The following is a 9,620-nucleotide window of genomic DNA, read 5'->3' on the forward strand; positions in this document are numbered from 1 at the left end:
GATCTTTTCTGTTTGACCGGCAGTTTTTTAAAATAATTTCCACGTAACTAAACACTTTTAAACTTCGTATACTGGTAGAATGTGTTTATAAAACATCTTTTTCTCTTGGCTTTATTGAGAAAATTCTATAGTTTGTAAGATATTTATGGTTTTTTTTTTCAATTTCTGCAATTACAACCAATCACTGACGTCTATTGAGGTAAAAACCATCGATCTTTTCGGTTTGACCGGCAGTTTTTTAAAATAATTTCCACGTAACTAAACACTTTTAAACTTCGTACGTTGGTAGAATGTGTTTACAAAACATCTTTTTCTCTTGGCTTTATTGAGAAAATTCTATAGTTTGTAAGATATTTATTGTTTTTTTTTCTTCAATTTCTGCAATTTCAACCAATCACTGACGTCTATTGAGGTAAAAACCATCGATCTTTTCGGTTTGACCGGCAGTTTTTTAAAATAATTTCCACGTAACTAAACACTTTTAAACTTCGTATACTGGTAGAATGTGTTTATAAAACATCTTTTTCACTTTGCTTTATTGAGAAAATTCTATAGTTTGTAAGATATTTATTGTTTTTTTTTCTGCAATTTCAACCAATTATTGACGTCTATTGAGGTGAAAACATTCTGTGCCATATGAATATGTCCCTCATTTAAGAAATAGATAGGGTTTATTTACATTTCTAAATAAAAAAAAATAACCTTCTGCCACCCCTAACCCTAACCCTAAAACAGATTGAAATGCAATAGATCGATACTAGGGTCATAATTATGTGTGACAATTTCATATGACGCCGCTAGAAAAAACTGCCGTTCAAACCGAAAAGATCCGATTAGATCGACCCTAGTATGCACTGGTATTTATTTATCGACCTCGGAAGGACGAAAGGCAAAGTCGACCTCGGCGAAGTGCTATTTTCAGAATATTCACAGCAGTTTATTTATAAAAACTTCGGTTAATAATCTTTTAATCTCTTTTACTTGTTTCAATCATGTGACTGCGGCCATGCTGGAGCACCGCCTTTAGTCGAGCAAATCGACTCCATGACTTATTCTTTGTAAGCCTAGTACTTATTCTATCGGTCCCTTTTGCCGAACAGCTAAGCTACAGGGGCGTAAACACACAAGCATCGGTTGTCAAGCGATGTTGGTTGACAAACACAGATACAAATATATACGCACACACATGCATATATATATATATATATATGTAGGTCCCGGGTTGAGTCGGGGTTAACCACAGTAAATAAGGTACTCAATACATGGCAGAGTAAATTAATTTATTTTATAGAAGGAGCTTCTACAGGATGAAACAGTTCTAGTCCTGTAGAAGCTCCTTCTATAAAATAAATATATATATATATATATATATATATATATATATTTCTTTTTTTTTCTTTACTTGTTTCAGTCATTTGACTGCGGCCATGCTGGAGCACCGCCTTTAATCGGGCAACTCGACCCCGGGACTTATTCTTTGTAAGCCCAGTACTTATTCTATCGGTCTCTTTTGCCGAACCGCTAAGTGACGGGGACGTAAACACACCAGCATCGGTTGTCAAGCAATGCTAGGGGGACAAACACACACACATACATATATATACATACGATGGGCTTCTTTCAGTTTCCGTCTACCAAATCCACTCACAAGGCTTTGGTCGGCCCGAGGCTATAGTAGAAGACACTTGCCCAAGGTGCCACGCAGTGGGACTGAACCCGGAACCATGTGGTTGGTAAACAAGCTACTTACCACACAGCCACTCCTGCGCCTAACATAATGCAAACGTGTAGCTTTTTTGTGCATTTTGTTTGCAGAAAATAAAGAAATATTTGCCGGACAGCAAATAGAGACTCGAGCATTGCTTAGAAAATAATTTTCAGTTTTAACCTTGTATATAGTATGCACTAGGGATTTTGACCTTTAAATTTTGGGGAAAAAATGCAGATTATACTCGAGGATTTACAGTAGACAACACTTCAGTCCTGTGACAGCATGAAAAGCAGATGTTAAATGATGATTATGATTAACACAATCCATAAAAATCAAAATACAATTAATGAATGTCCCTTATAGGGTAATTTGTTTCTCTTTGATCATAACAACAAGAAAGATGAAAGTTTAGGTTGTTTCTAATAGAACTAAGGTTATAGAATTATCAAATCCTTAGTCTTATTCACCTATAGTGAGTAAAACTTGAAAATATATCTACAAGATTAATCTTATACTTTTAAATGACAGTATACATGTCTGTTTATAGTCTTATTTAATGGCTCAAACACAAAGATATTAGATAAAGAAGTTATAACTCACACCATTACATTTTCACTTACATGGTAAAAAAAAATCAAAGTCCATTTCACTGTAACTTGTAGCTCTTATACTATTGACTTCTTGTTCTTAAATATTTTTCACATCGGAAAAACTGCATCAAAATGTTTTGGTTTATATTTCATTTTTTTTTTTTTTTTTAAGAATCAGAAAATACTTCAGACTTCAACATTTACTAGTACAAATATGCACTACACTTAAATACTTCTTACATATAATGGTGCTCTTGCCAGCATTAGGAAGGATATACACAAAAAGTGACCACCTGATAGGTAAGATCATATTAAATGATATCCAACTATTTTTAGACCACTATGGAGTTAGTAGTCACTTTCTTTTGTAATGGCCTCTATCATTCTAAAACTGTTGACAGGCACATTTGTATGGTTTAGAAGCTCACTTTTCCATTAAATGGTTCTAGGTTCAGTCCAACAGCACAGAAACAAGTAAAAGATAAAAGAAACTAGAAGTATTGAGAAGCAAAGTCAGTTTTATATCATAAAAAATTTTGTGAGAGCCTCACTTGATCTGCAGAAACAGCAGCCACAGACTGCTTAAATGACAAGATGGTCGTGATTAATGCTTTTGCCCAAAATTCTACATAATCAGAGATCACCCGGTACTAAATAATAAATTTGGTTAGAAAGCAATTTCCAAAAATCTGACAAGAATTCATTCACCTGACCTCACTCATTCTACAATGTCACTAATAAAAAACAATTTTGAAAAGACAAATTTCTATTATAAACTAAAAAGTTATCTAGCTCATCCAATCTGGATAAGAATGTGATTTCTAAAAACCCATCAATGAAGAAATATTTCCAAGCCAACTATAATTACAAGTTACTATTCATACACAAACCTCTCATCACATCACTTGGCACAAAGCTACCTCCCTCAATACTCTTCCCCATCTCCCATTCAGTTGAGGAATGTTGTTTTACAGGTTACCTGGTGACCTTACTGCTGCTGAGGCCAAGTAAAAAGTACTCAGTACTCTCTGTAAAGTGGTTGGCATCAGGAAGGGTATCCAGCCATATAAATCATGCCAAAGTAGACAGTAGAGTCTGGTACAGTCTTCTGATTTGAAAAGATGATGATGATATATTACAAACACACACATACATATAAATACATATATACACACACACAATGAGCTTCTATCAGATTCAGTCTACCAAATTCACTCATAACGTTTTGGCTAATCCAGAGCTATCAAGAAGACAGTTGCCCAGGGTACCACACAGTGGGACTAAACACAAAACTGCATGGCTGGGAAACAAATTTTTTAATCACACAATCCTGTATATGATTTATTGTTGCTATGTCTTACATCTATACTTTCTACAGATTTATGAAAGAGAAAAACCAAAATTTCACATTCAAAAGGGTACATAAAATTATTTCACTGGGAAATTCAAAATGAATGTAGTCATTTTATTGTGGAAACACTACCACACCTTGGCCTGTACCACTCATATATTACCTGTATAGAAACACATTGCTCTGATAAGCTTCACACTGTGACCAGAAACTTAAGCTGAAAGGTAAACAATAGACAGATAAGAAAATCAAGTGCATATGTGAAGCAGGAATTAATAGTTTTCTACATGGGGTGATTTACACTTGCAGCTAAATAACTCTAAGAAAAATACAATACAGACACACAATTTAATAGTCCTACATAATACATTTAGTAACTATTTCACTAGAGTTTTAATTCAATAACCACTGTACACAGTTCATTTAGTAATCACTTCACTGTAGTCTTTCTTACATAGTACATTTAATCAGCACTTCATCATTGCATTACCCACTCTCTCCAATCCCCAATTCACTTCACAATATACGCCTCCTTGTAACTTGGGGATATGGCCCCTTCCCTCTCCTCATTATATCTTCACTATCTTCTCTCTCTCTCTCTCTCTTCACCCAAGATAACCATGTTTCTCTTGTAATATATATATATATATATACGATGGGCTTCTTTCAGTTTTCGTCTATCAAATCCACTCACAAGGCTTTGGTCGGCCCGAGGCTATAGTTGAAAACACTTGCTCAAGGTGCCACGCAGTGGGACTGAACCCGGAACCATGTGGTTGGTAAGCAAGCTACTTACCACACAGCCACTCCTACGCCTATATTGACATTATTACCGGAAAACGAAATCGAAAACTAAAATTGTGCAATGGGTGTATAAAAAGAAGTGTTGAAAACGAAACTGAAAATATATGTGCAGAGAGCAATGGGAGTGTGGGAGAGGACTTTAAAAAATTCACACGATCCGAAGTTTTTCCCTCGTAACTTTTAGGAAAATGAAAGATGGTGGTGACCCCTGCTGTACTCTTTCACCACAACTTTCTCTCACTCTTACTTCCTGTTTCTGTTGTACCTGTATTTCAAAGGGCTGGCCTTGTCACTCTCTGTGTCACGCAGAATATCCTCGAGAACTACGTTAAGGGTGCACGTGTCTGTGGAGTGCTCAGCCACTTACACGTTAATTTCACAAGCAGGCTGTTCCGTTGATTCGGATCAACCGGAACCCTCGTCGTCGTAACCGACGGAGTGCTTCCATATATATATATATATCTATATATAAACGGCAGTTTGTCTGTCTGTGTGTCTGTGTGTCTGTTTGCTTGTACCTTCACCCTGACCATGGCTTTCAACCGATTCTGATGAAACTTGACACAGACATAGCCCAATGTCATAATTCAAAACTAACGCAGCGAAAATTTTGAAAAGTTCCCCCAGTTCTGAAAAAAATCGATAAATTCGACATGGGGTCGAGAATTAGAAACACAAACCACAGACTGTCTAGGGGACGCAACTCGACCTTTTTAACTCTCAAAAAAATAATTTACCATAATTTTTTTTCCAGTTTTTTCTATTTTTTGGCTATAACTCCCTAAAAATGCTTTATAGTTATTTCCCTTACAAACCCGAGCAACGCCGGGCGATACTGCTAGTATATATATAACCTGAACTAACTAGATGTAAGGGGAAAAAAAGGAGATAAAAGATAAGTAATAATAAAACAATAGTTTTGATATATAGAGATAAGTGGCTGATAATAGGTTTTAGAGTTTTGTCGTGGGGTGGTTAAAGTCATAAATCACTTCCTAGTTTCGGCGGTGGGGAGGTTGAAATTTGATATTGTTGTGATGAGTGATCAGTCTACACCTATCCACCACTACAGGTTTATAGCTTTAAGTTTATAGCGTGTGTGTGCGTGCATATACACACATACATACATACATACATACATACATACATGCGTACGTACGTATTTACATACATACATGCATACATACATACATACATACATACATAAATGCATACATACATACACACAGGCGTACATACGTACATACATACATGCATACATGCGTGTATACATACATACACACATACATACATACATACATACATACATTGTTTTGGCATCCTTTCTGTCTCGGGAGACAATGGAGTTTGTTTGTTTGTTTTTGTTTTTTCCAGTTTCAGCTCTTGAGCTGTGGCCATGCTGGGGCACCGCCATTGTGGTGAAAGAGTACAGCAGGGATCACCACCCCCTGCCGGAGCCTCGTAGAGCTTTTAGGTGTTTTCGCTCAATAAACACACACAACGCCCAGTCTGAGAATCGAAACCGCGATCCTGCGACCGCGAGTCCGCTGCCCTAACCACTAGGCCATTGCGCATTTTTTTTTTTTTTTTTTTTAGGTCTAGTCCGGCTGTTATATATACACACATACATACATACATACATACATACATACATACATACATACATACATACATACATACATGCGTACGTACGTATTTACATACATACATACATACATACATACATACATACATACATAAATGCATACATACATACATACACACAGGCGTACATACGTACATACATGCATACATGCGTGTATACATACATACACACATACATACATACATACATACATACATACATAAATGCATACATACATACATACACACAGGCGTACATACGTACATACATGCATGCATACATGCGTGTATACATACATACACACATACATACATACATACATACATACATACATACATACACACAGGCGTACGTACGTACATACATACATGCATACATGCGTGCATACATATGTACACACATACACACATACATACATAGACACAGGCGTACGTACGTACATACATGCATGCATGCATACATGCGTCCATACATATATACACACATACATACATACATAAATACATACATACGTACATACACACAAGCGTACGTACGTACATACATACATGCATGCATGCATAAATGCGTGCATACATACATACATACATGCATAAGTACATATATATAACGAACTAACTGTTACTTCCTCAGATGCAGCACGGATTTTTGTCAGTGAACAGTTCGCAGTCTTAAAGCGACGAAAAAATATATATATTTTGACAGATTAGGCGCAGGAGTGGCTGTGTGGTAAGTAGCTTGCTAACCAACCACATGGTTTCGGGTTCAGTCCCACTGCGTGGCATCTTGGGCAAGTGTCTTCTGCTATAGCCTCTGGCCGACCAAAGCCTTGTGAGTGGATTTGGTAGACAGAAACTGAAAGAAGCCCATTGTATATATGTGTATATATATATATATATATATATATAAATATATATATATATATGTATGTGTGTGTATATGTTTATGTGTCTGTGTTTGTCTATCTAGCATTGTTTGACAACCGACGATGCTGGTGTGTTTACGTCCCCGTCACCTAGTGGTTCGGCAAAAGGGACCGATAGAATAAGTACTGGGCTTACAAAGAATAAGTCCTGGGGTTGATTTGCTCGACTAAAAGGCAGTGCTCCAGCATGGCCACAGTCAAAATGACTGAAACAAGTAAAAGAGTAAAGAGAGAGATTAAACTTAAATGTTGAAGTGAATCGAACGACTTTTGTGTGTTTCTTAAATGGCTTACAAACACCTTCCACATTGCAATTGTTATAATACTATTGAAATCACAAATTAGGCTTTTCCTCAGGAACTTCGACGCTGCATATCCTTTGAAGGGTTCAGATCCTTACTTACACACACACACACATATATATGCACACACACACACATATACATTTACATACACATACACACACACACACATATATACATACAGGGGCGGACTGGCCGATGGCAACTGGGCCCCTCTGCCATTAGAATCCTTATATGGGGGTCCTTGTTAACCATGTTAGAATCTAAGGGACCCATCACCTCAAGTTTGAGAATCTTTTATTCACTCCTAGAAGAATGCATTCATTATTTCAGACTGGCTGTGTTTGTAGACCAGTGGTTTTCAACCAGGGTTCCGCAGAACCTTAGGGTTCCGCCAGTACAGTCCAGGGGTTCCGCAAGAAGTTACAAAACTGCTAAAATCGGCAGTAATTTTTAATTCTCCTGTGCAGATGTGTGTGCATAAAACTATTAAATTATTGCACAGGGGTTCCTCGAGCCAGTGAAATGTTTCCTTGGGGGTTCCGCTCCAGCAAAAAGTTTGAAAAGCACTGTTGTAAACAGTTGAAAAGAATACTTTTAACAAAAAAAAAACAATATTTTAAGACCCAGTCAGTCACTGTACACACACACACACACACACACACACACACACAAATTCACTCTCTCACTCCATTTGTCCCATGACATTGTTATACCATTGGAAATTTAGCTACACAAAGTATATTACACGAAAGATGTGTGTGTCTCTCTCTATCGGTCTCTTTGGCCGAACAGCTAAGTTATGGGGATGTAAACACACCAGCATCGGTTGTCAAGTGATGTTGGGGGGATAAACACAGACACACAAACATACACACACATATATACACATATGTTCTGTCTACCAAATCCACGCTACTATGAAAGGTGCCACACAGTGGGACTGAACCCAGAACCATGTGGTTGGTAAGCAAGCTACTTACCACAGAGCCACAAGTATATTTAGTAAACTCTTTGAACATGAGAATCATATTCATGATACTAATTAACATGTGATTTGATCTTAAATCTTAATCACTTAAATGTTAGTAGTTGTTTTTGCCTTGTGTGTACCTTTAGCCCTTTTCATATCAACCCAGCTGAAACCGCCTCTGGCTCTGAGTACAAATGTCTTGTTTTCATAAGTTTTGAATTAAAATCTTCCACCAAACCTCAGTCACAGTTTATATTCCTAACACTAGCAGAATGATAACTAAGTTATTTTACGAACTTCTTTGTTATATTTAAAATTAATTGAAAGAAACACAGAGCATCTCAACAGAAATATGGTAACAAAGGGGTTAAGATATATAATAGAGAAACAATTCTTAACCCTTTCATTACAAACCCAGCTGAAAATCGGCTCTGGTTCTGTAGTACAAACATCTTGTTTTCATAAGTTTTGAATTAAAATCTTCCACCAAACCTCAGTCACAATTTATTTTTCCTAACACTAGCTGAATGATATCTAAATTATTTTACCAAATTTTTTGATTGTATTTAAAGTAATTGAATGAAACACAGAGCATCTCAGTATAAATACAGTAAGGAAATGGTTAAGGTGGAATTTTCTGAGGTACATGTACATATTTTATTGTTTGTCTATTATTATCACCACTCGAAATATATTTGATATTTTGGATGTAATAATCCAAGATTATTTTAGCAGTTATTTTCATTTCATATATTCTTTTCTGTGCTTGTTGTCTTCCCTCAACTATAAATTTTCATCTCACTGTAGTTACTCTTTTACTTGTTTCAGTCATTTGACTGCGGCCATGCTGGAGCACCGCCTTTAACCGAGCAACTCGACCTCGGAACTTATTCTTTGTAAGCCCAGCACTTATTCTAAGTGACGGCAACGTAAACACACCAGCAATGCTAGTGGGACAAACACAGACACACAAACATACACACACACATATATATATATATATATATATACACACACACATATATACTATGGGCTTCTTTCAGTTTCTGTCTACCAAATCCACTCACAAGGCATTGGTCGGCCCGAGGCTATAGTAGAAGACACTTGCTCAAGGTGCCACGCAGTGGGACTGAACCCGGAACCATATGGTTCATAAGCAAGCTACTTACCACACAGCCAATTTTCTTAAGCTGCAGAAAGATATAAGCAGCCTCATACCACTTATATCATAGTCTTCTCCCCGCACCCTTTCCTTATTTACATATTTTTCTTTTCCTTTTTTATTCACATAGGCGTAGGAGTGGCTGTGTGGTAATTAGCTTGCTTACCAACCACATGGT

The sequence above is a fragment of the Octopus sinensis genome, linkage group LG27 (assembly GCF_006345805.1).
Source record: "Octopus sinensis linkage group LG27, ASM634580v1, whole genome shotgun sequence".
NCBI classification, from domain to species: domain Eukaryota; kingdom Metazoa; phylum Mollusca; class Cephalopoda; order Octopoda; family Octopodidae; genus Octopus; species Octopus sinensis.